The sequence below is a fragment of the Erinaceus europaeus genome, chromosome 18 (assembly GCF_950295315.1).
Source record: "Erinaceus europaeus chromosome 18, mEriEur2.1, whole genome shotgun sequence".
Lineage (NCBI taxonomy): Eukaryota > Metazoa > Chordata > Mammalia > Eulipotyphla > Erinaceidae > Erinaceus > Erinaceus europaeus.
This window is the reverse complement of record NC_080179.1, coordinates 30,749,462-30,765,403: the sequence shown is the minus strand read 5'-3', so window position 1 is coordinate 30,765,403 and position 15,942 is coordinate 30,749,462.

The following is a 15,942-nucleotide window of genomic DNA, read 5'->3' as shown; positions in this document are numbered from 1 at the left end:
GTTTTCTCTTGACTATTGGTGAAAAATAGGGAGTGACATGATCCCTAAAACTAAAGGATAAGAAACAAGAAATAGGGGAGTTGGGCGGTAGCATATCGGGTTAAGTGCAAGTGGCACAAAGTGCAAAGACAGCGCAAGGATCCCTGTTGGAGCCACCCGCTCCCCACCTGCAGAGGAGTCGCTTCACAAGCAGTGAAGCAGGTCTGCAGGTGTCTATCTTTCTCTCCCCCTGTCTTCCTCTCCTCTCTCCATTTCTTTCTTTCCTATCTAACAACAACGACATCAATAACAACAATAATAGCTAAAAAAAAAAAAAAGATAGAAACCAGAAATGGGGGCTAGTGGTTGACGCACCTGGTTAAGCGCACACATTATAGCGCTCAAAGACCTGGGTTCAAGGCCCTGGTCACCTGCAGGGGGAAATCTTCACAAGTGGTGAAACTGGGCTGCAGGTGTCTCTCAGTCTTTCCCCTTTCTCCCTCTCCCTACCTTCTCAATTTCTCTCTGTCTCTATCCAATAATAAATTTTAAAAGATTTTTTATTTAAAAAAGAAACCAGAAATAGAGTTGACTAACTGTAAAAGAACATTGCAGGATACAGGAAGAGAAGGTTACTATAACTTTTTTTTTTTTGCTGTGAAATTCTTTTCTGAGTATATAAAACTCGGAAGCAAAAGCAAAATCAAATGTTTTTTCTTTTAATCTTTTCAAACAGTAAAAATAGCATAAACAAATCTACAGACAATTCCAGATTTTCCCACCCACCACGCCAACAGACAAAGTTATGCATTTATTTGAAAACAAATAAATGTATTGTTGCTGTATGTAAGATTCCATTAGACAAAATGTTCTATTGCTAGAACAAAAAGAGGAAGAGGAGGAAGCTGAAAGATCCTCTCTAGTCACGTATAAAAGGCCTACGGCAGTCAAATAACTTAAATTTACAATTTTAGCAGCATAATCTAGTCCAGATTTGTAACACACATAATCTGATTATTGAATTGAAATTAATGCTATATAGACCATTCAAATAGATCTTCTTTTGCTGGGGAGTCGGGCGGTAGCACAGCGAGTTAAGGGTATGTGGCGCGAAGCACAAGGTCCAGTTCAAGGAACCTGGTTCGAGCCCCCTAGCTCCCCACCTGCAGGGGAGTTGTTTCACAATTGGTGAAGTTTTGCAGGTGCCTATCTTTCTCTCCCGCTCTATCTTTCCTTCCTCTCTCCATTTCTCTCTGTCCTATCTAACAAGGATGACATCAATAATAACTGCAACAACAATAAAAAAACAAAGTCAACAAAAGAGAAAACAAATAAATAAATAAATATAAAAAATTTAAACTTCTTTTGCTGTAGTATAATAAATATCATATTGATGTTTTCAGCTTATTTAACTCTTAATAGCTTTGTTTGGTTTTAGATCTTTGGCATGTTTCCCATTATTAATTATTTAATTGCTAATTGCATTAAAATTTTCAAGTTTGAAAAAATTGAATGGTAGCAGGGGAGATAGCATAGTGGTTATACAAAAATACTTTCATGCCTAAACATCCAAAGTTCCAGATTCAATTCCCTGTACTGCCAGTGGTAGGTATAAGAGAAAGAAAAGAAAGGGGGAAAGGGGGAGAAAATCGTTGAGTGGATTTTTCAAATGCATTTTGTTTCTTTAGAAATTTTCCAAATATCCAAACATCATTAGAAATATTTACAACCTTATGAAGTTTGACATAGTGCCAAATATTCAGATTATCTTGAGAAAATATCACTTGGATGTCTTACATTATAAAAGACACTAACGGTAGCGCAGTGAGTTAAGCACACGTGGCGCAAAGCACAAGGATCAGCGTAAGGATCCCAGTTAGAGCCCCCGGCTCCCCACCTGCAAGGGAGTTGCTTCACAGGTGGTAAAGCAGGTCTGCAGGTGTCTATCTTTCTCTCCTCCTCTCTGTCTTCCCCTCCTCTCCATTTTTCTCTGTCCTATCCAACAACAAATGATATCAATAACAATAATAACCACAACAAGGCTACAACAACAAAGGCAACAAAAGGGGGAAAAATGCCTTTTGAGCAATGGATTCATGGTGCAGGCACTGAACCCCTGCAATAACCCTGGAAGCAAAAAAAAAAAAAAGACAGAAAGAAAAGAAAAGACACTAATAACAACAAATGTTGGAGAGAATATGGGTGAAACAGGACACTTCTCTAGTAGGAATATAAATTGCTCCAATCCTTATGGAAAACAGTCTAGAGATATCTCAGAACACTAGAAATGAACTTACCCTATTGCTCAGCAATTTCTCTCAAAAGGACTTGTCCAAAGGAATCAAAAGCATCTGTCAGAAGATATCTATGTGTTAGAGAGAGAGAGAGAGAGATCTATGTATGCCTATGCTCATAGCAGCATGATTTGTAATCACCACAATTTGGAAGTAACACAGATGTCTAATGATATATGAGTGGCTAAAAAACAAAACAAAACAAAAAAAACTGTGCAATATGTACATGATGGAATAATACTCAGATGTTAAAAATGGTGAACTCTTATAGCAACAAAAACAATAAAATATCTAGGAATAAACCTAACCAAAGAAGTGAAAGACTTGTATACTGAAAATTATGAGTCACTACTCAAAGAAATTGAAAAAGACACAAAGAAATGGAAAGATATTCCATGCTCATGGGTTGGAAGAATTAACATCATCAAAATGAATATATTACCCAGAGCCATCTACAAATTTAATGCTATCCCCATCAAGATCCCAAGCACATTTTTTAGGAGAATAGAACAAATGCTACAAATGTTTATCTGGAACCAGAAAAGACCTAGAATTGCCAAAACAATCTTGAGAAAAAAGAACAGAACCGGAGGCATCACACTGCCAGATCTCAAACTATATTATAGGGCCATTGTCATCAAAACTGCTTGGTACTGGAACATGAACAGACACACTGACCAGTGGAATAGAATTGAGAGCCCAGAAATGAGGCCCCACACCTATGGACATCTAATCTTTGACAAAGGGGCCCAGACTATTACATGGGGAAAGCAGAGTCTCTTCAACAAATGGTGTTGGAAACAATGGGTTGAAACATGCAGAAGAATGAAGCTGAATCACTGTATTTCACCAAATACAAAAGTAAATTCCAAGTGGATCAAGGACTTGGATGTTAGACCAGAAACTATCAGATACTTAGAGGAAAATATTGGAAGAACTTTTTTCCGCATAAATTTTAAAGACATTTTCAATGAAACGAATCCAATTACAAGGAAGACTAAGGCAAGTATAAACCTATGGGACTACATCAAATTAAAAAGCTTCTTCACAGCAAAAGAAACCACTACCCAAATCAAGAGACCCCTCACAGAATGGGAGAAGATCTTTACATGCCATACATCAGATAAGAGTTTAATAACCAACATATATAAAGAGCTTACCAGACTCAACAACAAGACAACAAATAACCCCATCCAAAAATGGGGGGAGGAATTGGACAGAATATTCACCACAGAAGAGATCCAAAAGGCCGAGAAACGCATGAAAAAATGCTCCAAGTCTCTGATTGTCAGAGAAATGCAAATAAAGACAACAATGAGATATCACTTCACTCCTGTGAGAATGTCACATCAGAAAAGGTAACAGCAGCAAATGCTGGAGAGGGTGTGGGGTCAAAGGAACCCTCCTGCACTGCTGGTGGGAATGTCAATTGGTCCAACCTCTGTGGAGAACAGTCTGGAGAACTCTCTGAAGGCTAGAAATGGACCTACCCTATGACCCTGCAATTCCCCTCCTGGGGATATATCCTAAGGAACCCAACACATCCATCCAAAAAGATCTGTGTACATATATGTTCTTGGCAGCACAATTTGTAATAGCCAAAACCTGGAAGCAACCCAGGTGTCCAACAACAGATGAGTGGCTGAGCAAGCTGTGGTATATATACACAATGGAATACTACTCAGCTGTAAAAAATGGTGACTTCACCGTTTTCAGCCGATCTTGGATGGACCTTGAAAAAATCATGTTGAGTGAAATAAGTCAGAAACAGAAGGATGAATATGGGATGATCTCACTCTCAGGCCGAAGTTGAAAAACAAGATTAGAAAAGAAAACACAAGTCGAACCTGAAATGGAATTGGAGTATTACACCAAAGTAAAAGACTCTGGGGTGGGTGGGTGGGTGGGGAGAATACAGGTCCATGAAAAATGATGAATGAAATAGTGGGGGTTGTATTGTTAAATGGGAATCTGGGGAATGTTATGCATGTAAAAAAAAAAGAAGTAGAAACACAAAGCAGAAATTGACTGAGTTTGGAGTATGGCACCAAAGTAAGAAAGCAGAAGTATACTAGAGTTTGCAGTGAGTACCTCCCTAATACTTCCTCTCCACTTTTCCAAGCTTTGGGTCCATGATTGCTCAACAATTTGTTTGGCTTTGTATGTTAACTCTCTTTTTAGTCACCAGGTTCCAGGTGTCATCAGGATGCCGGCCAGACTTCCCTGGATTGAAGACACCACCAATGTGTCCTGGAGCTCAGCTTCCCCAGAGACCCATCCTACTAGGGAAAGAGAGAGGCAGACTGGGAGTATGGACCGACCAGTCAACGTCCATGTTCAGCGAGGAAGCAATTACAGAAGCCAGACCTTCTACCTTCTGCAACCCTCAATGACCCTGGGTCCATGCTCCCAGAGGGATAGAGAATGGGAAAGCTATCGGGGGAGGGGGTGGGATATGGAGATTGGGTGGTGGGAATTGTGTGGAGTTGTACCCCTCTTACCCTATGGTTTTGTTAATTAATCCTTTCTTAAATAAAAAATAAAATAAAATAAAATAAATAAATAAATAAATAAATAAAAAAGAAAGAAAGACACTTATAACCTATAACACTGCTTTGCCACTTGCAACAGACCGCTACAGTGGAAGAGCAGCAGGAAGGATCAGGGAACTCCGAAGACGACCACCCGGTGGGTCAGGAGTTGGCGCAAGGGAGAACAGAATACACCACACTCTGTTGGAGGGTGAATCTGAGCTCAATTTTTATTCATCCAGTGAGAGTTTATATATCTTTCAGTCTTACAAAAAAAAAAAAAAATGGTGAACTCATTTCCTTTGCATCATCTTGGCTGAAACTTGAAGATATCATGTTAAGTGAAATAAGCCAAAAGAGGAATAAATACCAAATGATCTCACTTATAAACTGGACTTAAATATTGGGGAGGGAAGGGAAAACACAAACTGAAACACGGACTAGGCACAGATTATTGCACCAAAGCAAAGGACTCTGGAAGAGAAGAGGGGGGAAGAGTGAAAGAATTTAGGGGTCTGCTTTATAATATCATATTCATGTGTCAATGACTGGATTTTAAAACATTAAGCCTTCAAAAATAAATATATAAATAAATAAAATATTTTCATTTTTAAAATGAAAATGTCACTTTCAAGGCACTTCCATAACATTGATACCATGGTTAGTCGATTTTTTTAAAAAAACTTTTAAAAATATTTATTTATTTATTTATTTCCTTTTTGTTGCCCTTATTGTTTTTATTGTTGTTGTACTTATTATTGTTGATGTCCTTGTTGTTGGACAGGACAGAGAGAAATGGAGAGAGGAGGGGAAGACAGAGAAGGGGAGAGAAAGACAGACATCTGCAGGCCTGCTTCACCGCCTGTGAAGTGACTCCCCTGCAGGTGGGAAGAGGGGACTCCAACCAGGATCGTTATGCCAGTCCTTGAGCTTTGTGCCACGTGCACTTAACCTGCTGTGCTACCGCCCGACTCCCCCTTTTTTTTTAACTTTTATTTATAAAAGGGAAACACTGACAAAAACCATAGGATAATAGGGTTACAACTCCACACAATTCCCACCACCAGATCTCTGTATCCCATCCCCACCCCTGATAGCTTTCCTATTCTTTAACTCTCTGGGAGTATGAACTCAGGGTCATTATGGAGTGCAGAAGGTGGAAGGTCTGGCTTCTATAATTGCTTCCCCGCTGAACATGTGTATTGGCAGGTTGATCTATACTCCCAGCCTGTCTCTCTCTTTTTCCCTAGTGGGGTGGGGCACATTGACGGTGTCATCTGCCCAGGGAAGTCTGGTTGGTATCATGTTAGCATCTGGAACCTGGTGGCTGAAATAAGTGTTAACATATAAAGCCAAACAAGTTGTTGACTAATCATTAACCTAAAGGCTGGAGGAATAGTGCAGATGAAGAGTTGGGGGTCTCCGTTTTGTAGGTAGTTAGTAGTTAGTAGTCCTATTTTAGTTATATTCCAAAAATCCCATGACTATTCTAGTTTGTTTGTTTTTTTCTTTTCTTTTTTCCTGATCCCAACATCTGATATGCAGGTGGGCACAAGTTATTATCTGAGGAGATGATGTCATGGCTGGAAAAAGGACCAGAAAGCTGGAACAGGGAAGAGAGTAGCTCCCAAATATAGGAAAGGTATATAAATATTGTTGACTGCAAACCCCATATATTTTATCTGATCTGGGGCCCATATTCAGTTTAGGAGCCTATGTGACCCCTGCATCCCTATAGATCTGAGCTCACATTCTGTGTTCATGAGTAGGAACATTCAAAGCTGCCCCAATATTAGGACCCATCTTCCTCATGTGGAACATAGAGTACGTTGTCCAGCCTCCCTTTGGAGGATGGAACATTCTCTACCATTGTTGATCCAAGTTGAGGGCAATGTCCTATGGGGGCCCACAAAGATGTCTATTGTGTTGTTCCTGATAGAGATGAGGGATCTATTCGAGATCTAGGCCCATCATGTCTGTTTGGGAATCTTGGGACTCCCCGACTAAGGCCTCAGCTGATGGGGTGGCCTGGTAGTAACTAAAAAGTCATCATTAAACTATGCCAGTCTCTTGCCCTTATTCTGCTTTTGCACTCCCTACTTTGATAAGGTTACCCTTGGAGTGAGTGAGGGAAGTATAATAGGAACTAAGTGAGGAGGGTATCTAAGTCTAAGTAGAAACTACTTCATTATGAACTTTATGGTGTCTTTTTAGGTCTTTCTACTTGCTTGCTGCATAGACTGACTTACTGCAGACTATTGTGCACTTTTGCTTTCAGGTATATATTTTGCCCTAACGTATGGATACATGTGAACATCTGCCCTATCTCATGGGACCTGGTCTATATCTAGGTTTTAGGACTTTGTTAGGAAGTGAACCACCTGAAATGGAATTAGAGAATCCTATGAAAGGAAAGGTCTCACTCGAGTAATGAGGCTGAAGGGTTGACATTCCATGCCTGACTTCTCTGGACACAGTCTGAAGTGAAGCATGCCAAGGTGGTACTTGTTGCATTGAATAGGTTGGGATCAGCAGATGCAGTATCATTTGGTATGAATTGATAGAAGCATGCAGGAAAGTGAGCCCCACTCTAGAGGTTCCAGGACTAGGGGAAATATAAGCTCTATAGAGGAAGCAGGAGGTTCCTGCTGTCTTAGGGTTTAAGAAGACAATATATAGTTATTGCTGTAATCATATTATTTGGCAATTGGGTTAGCTTTGAAAATCCTTTTGTTAAGATTTGCTGTATCATACACAACATCACCATAATTTATGTCCTTTGACATTATTTGTATGTAGCTGTGTCTTTTAGAGTAATGCCACTGTTTGCTTCTGTTCTCCCTAGTCTAGACTTCTAGGAGAGTCAATATTTCAAAGACAGCCTATGGTCTGTGCATTAAAAAGTTTGAGACATTCAATCAACTTTTCCCCTCTCATATTAATTAAATAGTGATTTATATGACCACAAGTTAATAGGAGTGTATGTAAACACCATTCCCACCACCAGAAGACTGTGTCCCATCTCATCCTACCCCCACCCCATTGAAGCCAAACATCCACCCATAGATTTTAACTTTGGTGCCCTACTCCAAACTCAAACCCTGCTTTGAGTTTCCCTTTCTGTTCTTCTTTCCCAACTTCTGTTTATGAGTGGGATCATCCCATACTCATCTTTGCCTTTCTGACTTAGCTCACTTAACATAATGCCTTGGTTAGCTTTACAACTCCCGCAAACCTTTTTCCTATTCTCATAAAGCTACTTCATTAAAAAAAAAGTTTATTGAATACATACATAAGATTATATATAAGGTAATGTATCCATAAAATTTTGGGTTGTATGTGAATATAGTAAATGTTTTAGGGTCAGGATGATGAATAGTTCACTCGTTCTTGATAAATATTAGTGGTCCAATTGTGTTTTGAAACATTAAGGAATTCTCTAGGGAAAAGTAATATAACTGGGCAGGGGTAGATAGCATAATGGTTATGCAAAGAGACTCTCATGCCTGAGGTTCCAAAGTCTCAGGTTCAATCCCTTGTACCACCATAAGCCAGAGCTGAGCATAGCTCTGGTTAAAAAAAAAAAAAAGTAATATAAGCTGGCTTTTTATTTCATTTATTATTATTATTGTTTCATTTTTATTTTTATTTTATGTTTTTACTGAGCACTGATCAGCTCTGGCTTATTGTGGTTTGGGGGATTGAACCTGGGACTTCAGATCCTTGCAGGTCATCCTGGGGCTTCCACCTCCCTGGCCACTGATTGTGGAAACCGAGGAGACTCCTGAGAGTCCTATGGGGGCCCTGGTGATGAGGGTGACGTGCGTGGGGAGGAAGGAAGCACACAACCGACTCCAGGAGAAGCCTCATGGCCAACTCGTTTATTGGGGGGGGGGGGTTTTTACAAGCAGAGCTCACAATGCCTAGTTCAAAGGGAATGGGGAAGCATGTACAGGAAGGTACCCTGTCAGGAAAAGCATATCCATCATAAGCTCATGAGATCAGGAGAACCAGCCTACCGCCTTCCCCAGAAAGGGGGGTACTCAGGATCAACCCACTCACACTCTCATGGAAATAATGGCCTGGTCTTCCTAGACAGTGAGCCCTTTCCCCACAAGCCTCAGGCATGAAAGTCTCTTGGCATAACCATTATGCTATCTTCCCCCGCCCTTTTATTTCATTCTTAATATAGTTATTTATAGTCTCTCGAATACCACATTAGAACCTTAACTCAACTGCTAAGAGTTATTTTAAGTCTTACCATCTGTGGTGAGTTTGCTCACCTGATTACCGCACTTGAGAAGCTAAGCTCAAGAACCTGGCCACCGCATGGGGATAGCTCTATTTTTTACTTTAATTTTTATTTTTTTATTATATTTATTTATTTGATAGTGACAGCCAGAAATTGAGAGGGAAGGGGTGATAGAGAGGGAGAGAGACAGAGAGACACCTGCAACACTGCTTCATTACTCACAAAAGGTTTCTCCCTGCAGGTGGGGGCCAGGGGCCAGGGACTCCAGTCCCAGTCCTTGCACATTGTAATATAGATAATCAACCAAATGCATCACCACCGGCCCCAAGGAATAGCTCTACAGGGAAAGCTTCACAAGTGGTGTAATAGTACTGAGTTGTCTCTTCTTCTGTCCCTGTTTCTTCCTTTATCTTATCCTTGATTTAGAAAGCAAAAATCTAAAAGCAAGCAAACAAATGTAATAATAACATAGGAATCCTATAAGCATGAAATCCCTTGGTGACCAAAAAAAAAAGAAAAGATAAAATCTAATTGTAAAGAATTTTTATGGGGCCCGGTGGTGGCGCACCTGGTTGAGCGCACGTGTTACAGTGTGCAAGGACCTGGGTTCGAGCCCCCAGTCCCCACCTGCAGGGGGAAAGCTTCACAAGTAGTGAATCAGGGCTGCAGGTGTCTCTTTGTCTCTCTCCCTCTCTATCACCCTTTCCCCCTCTATTTCTAGCTGTCTCTATCCAAATAAATAAGGATAATTTAAAAAATATTTTTTATCATTTTGTGAATTAATACTAAACTCTCTTAGTGTGGGGAGACAACATAATATTATTCAAAAGGCTTCTTCTGTTTGAGGCCTTGATGTCCCAGATTCAATCCCTGACACCATTATTAAGCCAGAGCTGAGCATGCTTTGAGGAAGAAAAAGAAGAAAGAAGAGGAAAGAAAAAGAAAGAAAAAAAAAAGAGGGGTGAGGGTATAGCATAATGGTTATGCCTGAGGCTCTCAAGTCCCAGGTTCAATCCCCCACACCACCATACGCCAGAGCTAAGCAGTGCTCCGGTAAAAAAAAAAAAAAAAGAGAGAGAGAGATTAAATCCTCTTCATAAATTACTTCATTTTCACTCAAAATGTTAGGAAATTCATCTTTCACACTATCATTTTAAATTGTTATTGTTTATTAAATGCACAATAATTATAAAAAATAAATTATAAAATGCTCTGATAACTAATATAGAGATAAAAAGACTTATAGTGAACCAATTTATAAATCAAATAAGTTCATTATAAAAATAGTTAGGCTCTAATAATAGGAGCTCTTTATAGACCCAATTAATATCATGCAACAAAGAAGATTATGTTTAAGCTACCTCATTAATGCTAAAAAATCTTTTGAAGTTTAACTGGAGCAACAGTTTCTGATGCTTCACACATATTGATCTAATTCTCATATTTGTAAGTGGATAAGTTTATGTTATAAAAGATTCAGAGCTTTATTTAAGTCCTAATCAATGAGTCACTAATATTTTTAGCTCACAGGGGTGCTATCAGTTTGATGATTCTATGAAATTAAGAAAAAATCTTCTACCTCAATTCTTATGAAGGGAATGAAATTGTATGCAAACAATAGTTTGTACATTGAGATAACCAGTGATGATACTATTCTTTAACACTGGAATAAACAGTTTGTTAAAAATTTCAGTAATAATATGATGTAGTTTATTGCCTTTGGCAAGAGTACAGTGCCTCTGTGTTGTTAAAATTCGGAGGCTCTTGCCGGGCGGGTTAGCTTCACGGTGGTGAACAGAGGCGCGGAGACAACGGCTGGGCAGGGAAGCTGTATTTCTTTATTCAGGAACCACGATTTATAAACTAAGACAAACTAATCACCAAACAGAATTCTGTTGTCTCTTTGCGGCGGCACAAGCACTCTCTCTCTTACTCTGGAACTCAGGAACTCTCCAACTCTGGCACTCTAGGTTCCACCGAACCCAGGAACTCTGTCTCTCTGGCACTCTCTCTTACTCTGAAACCCTGCAACTCTTGAACTCCGGAACTCAGGAACTCAGGAACTCTCGGACTCAGGAACCCAGGAACTCTGTCACTCTCGAACTCAGGAACCCTCTCCCGGGGTTCCTTTGGGGCGGGGCCAAGCGGGCCCACGAAATTAGCAGGCCTGATCCAATTCTCTTGGCGGGGGGAGGGCTAGGACAAACCAATGTAAAGCATACGACACCTCTGATCATTTAAACTAGTTCAGATAAGGTCATTGTCTAGAACGGGGGTGGGGAATATTTTCTGCCAAGGGCCATTCAAATACTTATAACATCATTCTTAGATCATACAAAATTGCGTTTAGTGAGGAAGATGTAATAGTGGTTCTGCAAAAGACTTCCATGCCTGAGGCTCTGAGGTCCTGGCTTCAATCCCTGGCATCACTATAAACCAGACTGAACAGTGCTCTGGCGTGTGTGTGTGTGTGTGTGTGTGTGTGTGTGTGTGTGTGTGTTTGAATTTCTCTCATTAAAATAAATAGCTTTTAAAAAATTAGCACTTAATGTTACTATGAGAAAAGTTCTACTTTGGGGCCAGGTGGTGGCGCACCTGGTTGAGCACACATGTTACAATGCACAAGGACCCTGGTTCAAGCCCCCGGTACCCACCTGCAGGGGAGAAGCATCACAAGTCTGTCTCTCTCTCCCCCCTCTCTATCACCCTTTTCCCTCAAAATTTCTGGCTGTCTCCATCCAATAAATAAATAAAGTTAACAAAAAAAAAAAAAAAACTAAAAAAAGAAGTTCTACTTTCAGTTGCCCTGGCAGGGCCAGAACAAATGATTATGGCACAAGGCCAGTCCTCATCTCTACACTGTAGAGATTCTTCTTCTTCTTCTAGCGTTTGCCCTTCTTCCGTAGCCAGTCAACAGCGTCAGGTTGAGCCTGATGTAAAGTTTCAAGACCTCCTTTGAATCTGGAGAGGTGGCAGTCATTGACTATGTGGGTCATAGTCTGTCTGTAGCCGCAGGGGCAATTCAGGTCGTCTCTGGCTCCCCAGTGATGGAACATAGCGGCGCACCGGCCATGGCCTGTTCGATAGCGATTGAGGAGAGCCCAATCATAATGTGCTAGGTCAAAGCCGGGTTGACGCTTGCAGGGGTCTGTGATGAGGTGTTTGTTCTTTACCTCAGCTGGCTGCCAACTCTGTTTCCAAGAGACTGGAACAGAGAAGTTCAGTGTAAGCATAGGGGACCAGATTGGGTGACGAGACGTCAAGCGTTGGACAGGGTGGGCGAAGATATCCGTGTATATTGGCAGGTCGGGTCGAGTGAAGACGTGGGAAATGAACTTAGATGATGCCGCATCCCGACGAATATCTGGCGGGGCGATGTTGCTAAGAACTGGCAGCCATGGAACCGGGGTGGAACGGATGGTTCCAGAAATTATCCTCATGGAGGAATATAATTTGGAATCGACCAAGTGGACATGGGGGCTATGGAACCATACTGGGGCACAGTATTCTGCAGTGGAATAGCATAATGCCAGAGATGATGATCGTAGTGTGGAAGCGCTCGCGCCCCATGAGGAGCTGGCCAGTCTTGCAATGATGTTATTCCTCGCACCCACCTTTGCTGCAGATTTTATGAGATGTTTGTGAAATGACAGAGTGCGATCGAGAGTAACGCCAAGACAGACTGGCTGGGCTTCATGTCGGATTCTCATACCACCAAGCTGCACATTAAGCTCACGCGAGGCCGAGGCATGGTGTAGATGGAAAACAGATGATACCATTTTTGCAGTGCTAGGGATTAGCCGCCATTTTTTACAGTAATCAGATATCAGAGACATGTCTTTCGTGAGTGTTTCCTCGAGGATGTCGAACTTGGATGCCTGAGTTGCACAGCAGATGTCATTGGCGTAGATGAACTTCCTTGAAGAAGTTTCTGGGAGGTCATTGATGTAAATAGAGATAATGTAGAGATAATGAACCATTATTAGTCAAAAAGCTGGAAATGACCCAAGTGTTCACCAGATTGAAGAATGAATGTAATCACACAATTAGAACCTGGGAAAGAGATATAGAGACAACAAAGAATCTGCTCAGGAAAGAGACCAACCCCCCCCCTTTTTTTTTTTTACTAGAGTACTGCTTAGTTCTGATTTATGGTGGTGCTAGGGATAGAGCTTGGGACCTTTGGTGTCTCATGCTTTAAAGACTTTTTGCATAATCATTACACTATCTTCCCATCCCTCAAATTCCCTTTAACAGAGGAAAAGAAGGCATATAAAACCTTGTTTTTAATAAATCTGGCATCAGTTTCCTTTCCTTTCCTTTATTTTTCTTTCTTTCTTTCTTTCTTTCTTTTTTTTTTTTTTTTTGATAGAGAGAGAGAAGGAGGAAGAGAGAGAGAGAGAGAAAGGGACCACAGCACTAAAACTTTCTTCAATGTGATGAAGGATAGGCTTGAATCTGGGTTGAGCACATGGCTAAACAGTGCTCAACCAAGCGAACTCTTTCACCAGCCCTCAATCTCCTTTTCCAAATATAAACTAAATGATACTATTTTCTATCTTCTTTAATGTTTCTTTATTAAATGTCCTTTGTAATCTGTGAAATTATTTTTAATATAAATAGCCATCTTTTTTTATTATTAAGATTATATTGGTTCTCTGAGCCTAAAGCAAATTAACTTGAAATTATTTAAGGTATTTTGTATGCTTTATTTATTTTATTAAAACACAGCTTAATTTTAGAGACATCTTAAAAACAGATTATACTTCTTATCTAGATGTAACCTTGGACTCTGAATTTTGTACTAACATATTTATATTTCATTTTCTTGAAAATACTAAGAAATTCTTTGTTGAATTATCTGCCCAAGCAGACATAAGAGAAATAAAGAAGTAGCTTAAAATGATTAACACCAACAATACTTAGACCATATCACCAAAATTTTTTATGGCAATATCAGTAGTGCCTTTTAAATTAAATGACAAATTGGAAGTGTTTAACAACATATGGTCTCTTTTCCTTGACATATATGATTAAGAATATATCTTTTTATCAAAATGTAAAGTACCATCTGGCAGAAGTAACAATTATTCTATTGGCCTTATACATTAAATTAATTCACTGTACTTTTAAAAGTAAATATTTTCCTATTTTTCCTTTTTCTTGTGTTAGTTCTATATGTATTTATAATACTCAAAAACTGCATAACTTAAAAATACTATAATTAAAGATAACAATTAAAACAAAATTTGAATTTTAAACACAAAACAATTTTTCTTAAGTTCCTTCCAAACCTTTCTTTAAAACTCAGATGGCACCAATTCTGACATTCATAATTACAAATCTGGACTATCTGAAAATTTGTTACAATTTATCAGACACAAGTCACACTTTGTATATGAAGGGACACACACATATACACAAGTGTCAGGTGGAGGTTAGGTAGCATAATGCTTATGCAAAGAGACCCTCAAGCCTGGGGCTCCAAAGTCCCAGGTTTAATTCCCTAACACCATAAGCCAGAGCTGAACACTGTTCTAGTTAAAACTGTATGTGTGTGTGTGTGTGTGTGTGTGTGTGTGTGTAGTGCTCTTTACAAATGGGAAGAATTTCATAATGAGGTAGACACATTTTGAATAGGTATCTAGTATGCTACTATTGAATAGTTATTCACTTATTAACAAATCTGTTAGGTTAAAAATATATCAAATAAACAGGAAGTTTCAGACATGATGTACTTTTCATTATATATTTAATAATATGAACTTTGGGGAATTTACAATTTTAGGAAATAAAGCAAATGTTTCAGAAATCTGTGTACTGTATTGTTTTTCAAAGTCATATTGGGATAACCCAAACAATGAATGTTCTAACCATTCATATATAATAATCATATCAGTTGCATAACTACTTAAATTTCATAACTTTGGTTGCTTATTGTTTATAAAGAATTTATTTTAAGAGGGACTATATTTGCATTTAACATGTCTTTGATCTTGAGTATTTCTTTTTTTTTCTTTTCCTTTTTTTTATTTAAGAAAGGAGACATTAACAAAACCATAGAATGAGAGGGCTACAGTTCCACACAATTCTCATAACCTGATCTCCATATCCCATCCCCTCCCCTGATAGCCTTCCCATTCTCTATCTCTCTGGGAGTATGGACCCAGGGTTGTTGTGGGTTGCAGAGGGTGGAAGGTCTGGCTTCTGTAATTGCTTCACCGCTGAACATGGGCGTTGACTGGTTGATCCATACTCCCAGTCTGCCTCTCTCTTTCCCTAGTAGGGTGGGGCTCTGAGGAAGCTGAGGTCCAATACACATTAATGGGGTCGTCTGTCCAGGGAAGTCTGGTCAGCTGGCATCCGGAACCTGGTAGCTGAAAAGACAGTTAACATACAAAGCCAAACAAATTGTTGAACAATCATGGACCTAAAGACTGGAATAGTGCAGATGAAGTGTTGGGGGGGTGTTCCCTGCATGCTCTTGTGTACTTCTGCTTTCAGGTGTATATTTTTCCCCTAGTTTATGGGCACAGGTGAACCGATGCTCTATCTCAGAGGACCTGGACTATACCTAGGTTTGGGGACTTTATTGGGGAGTGGAACACCTGGAATGGAATTAGAGAATACTATGAAAGGGAAGGTCTCACCCGAATGATGAAGCTGAAGGGTTGTCATTCCACACCTGAAGTCTCTGGTCACAGTCTGAAGTGAAGCATGCTGGGGTGGCACTTGTTGCGTTGATTAGGTTGTGATCCGCGGATGCAATATTATTTGATTTGAATTGAGAGCAGCATGCAGAAAAGTGGGCCCCACCCTAAGGTTCCAGGACTGGGGGAAATACAGGCTCTATAGTGGAAATGTGAGGTTCCTGTTTGTTGTCTTA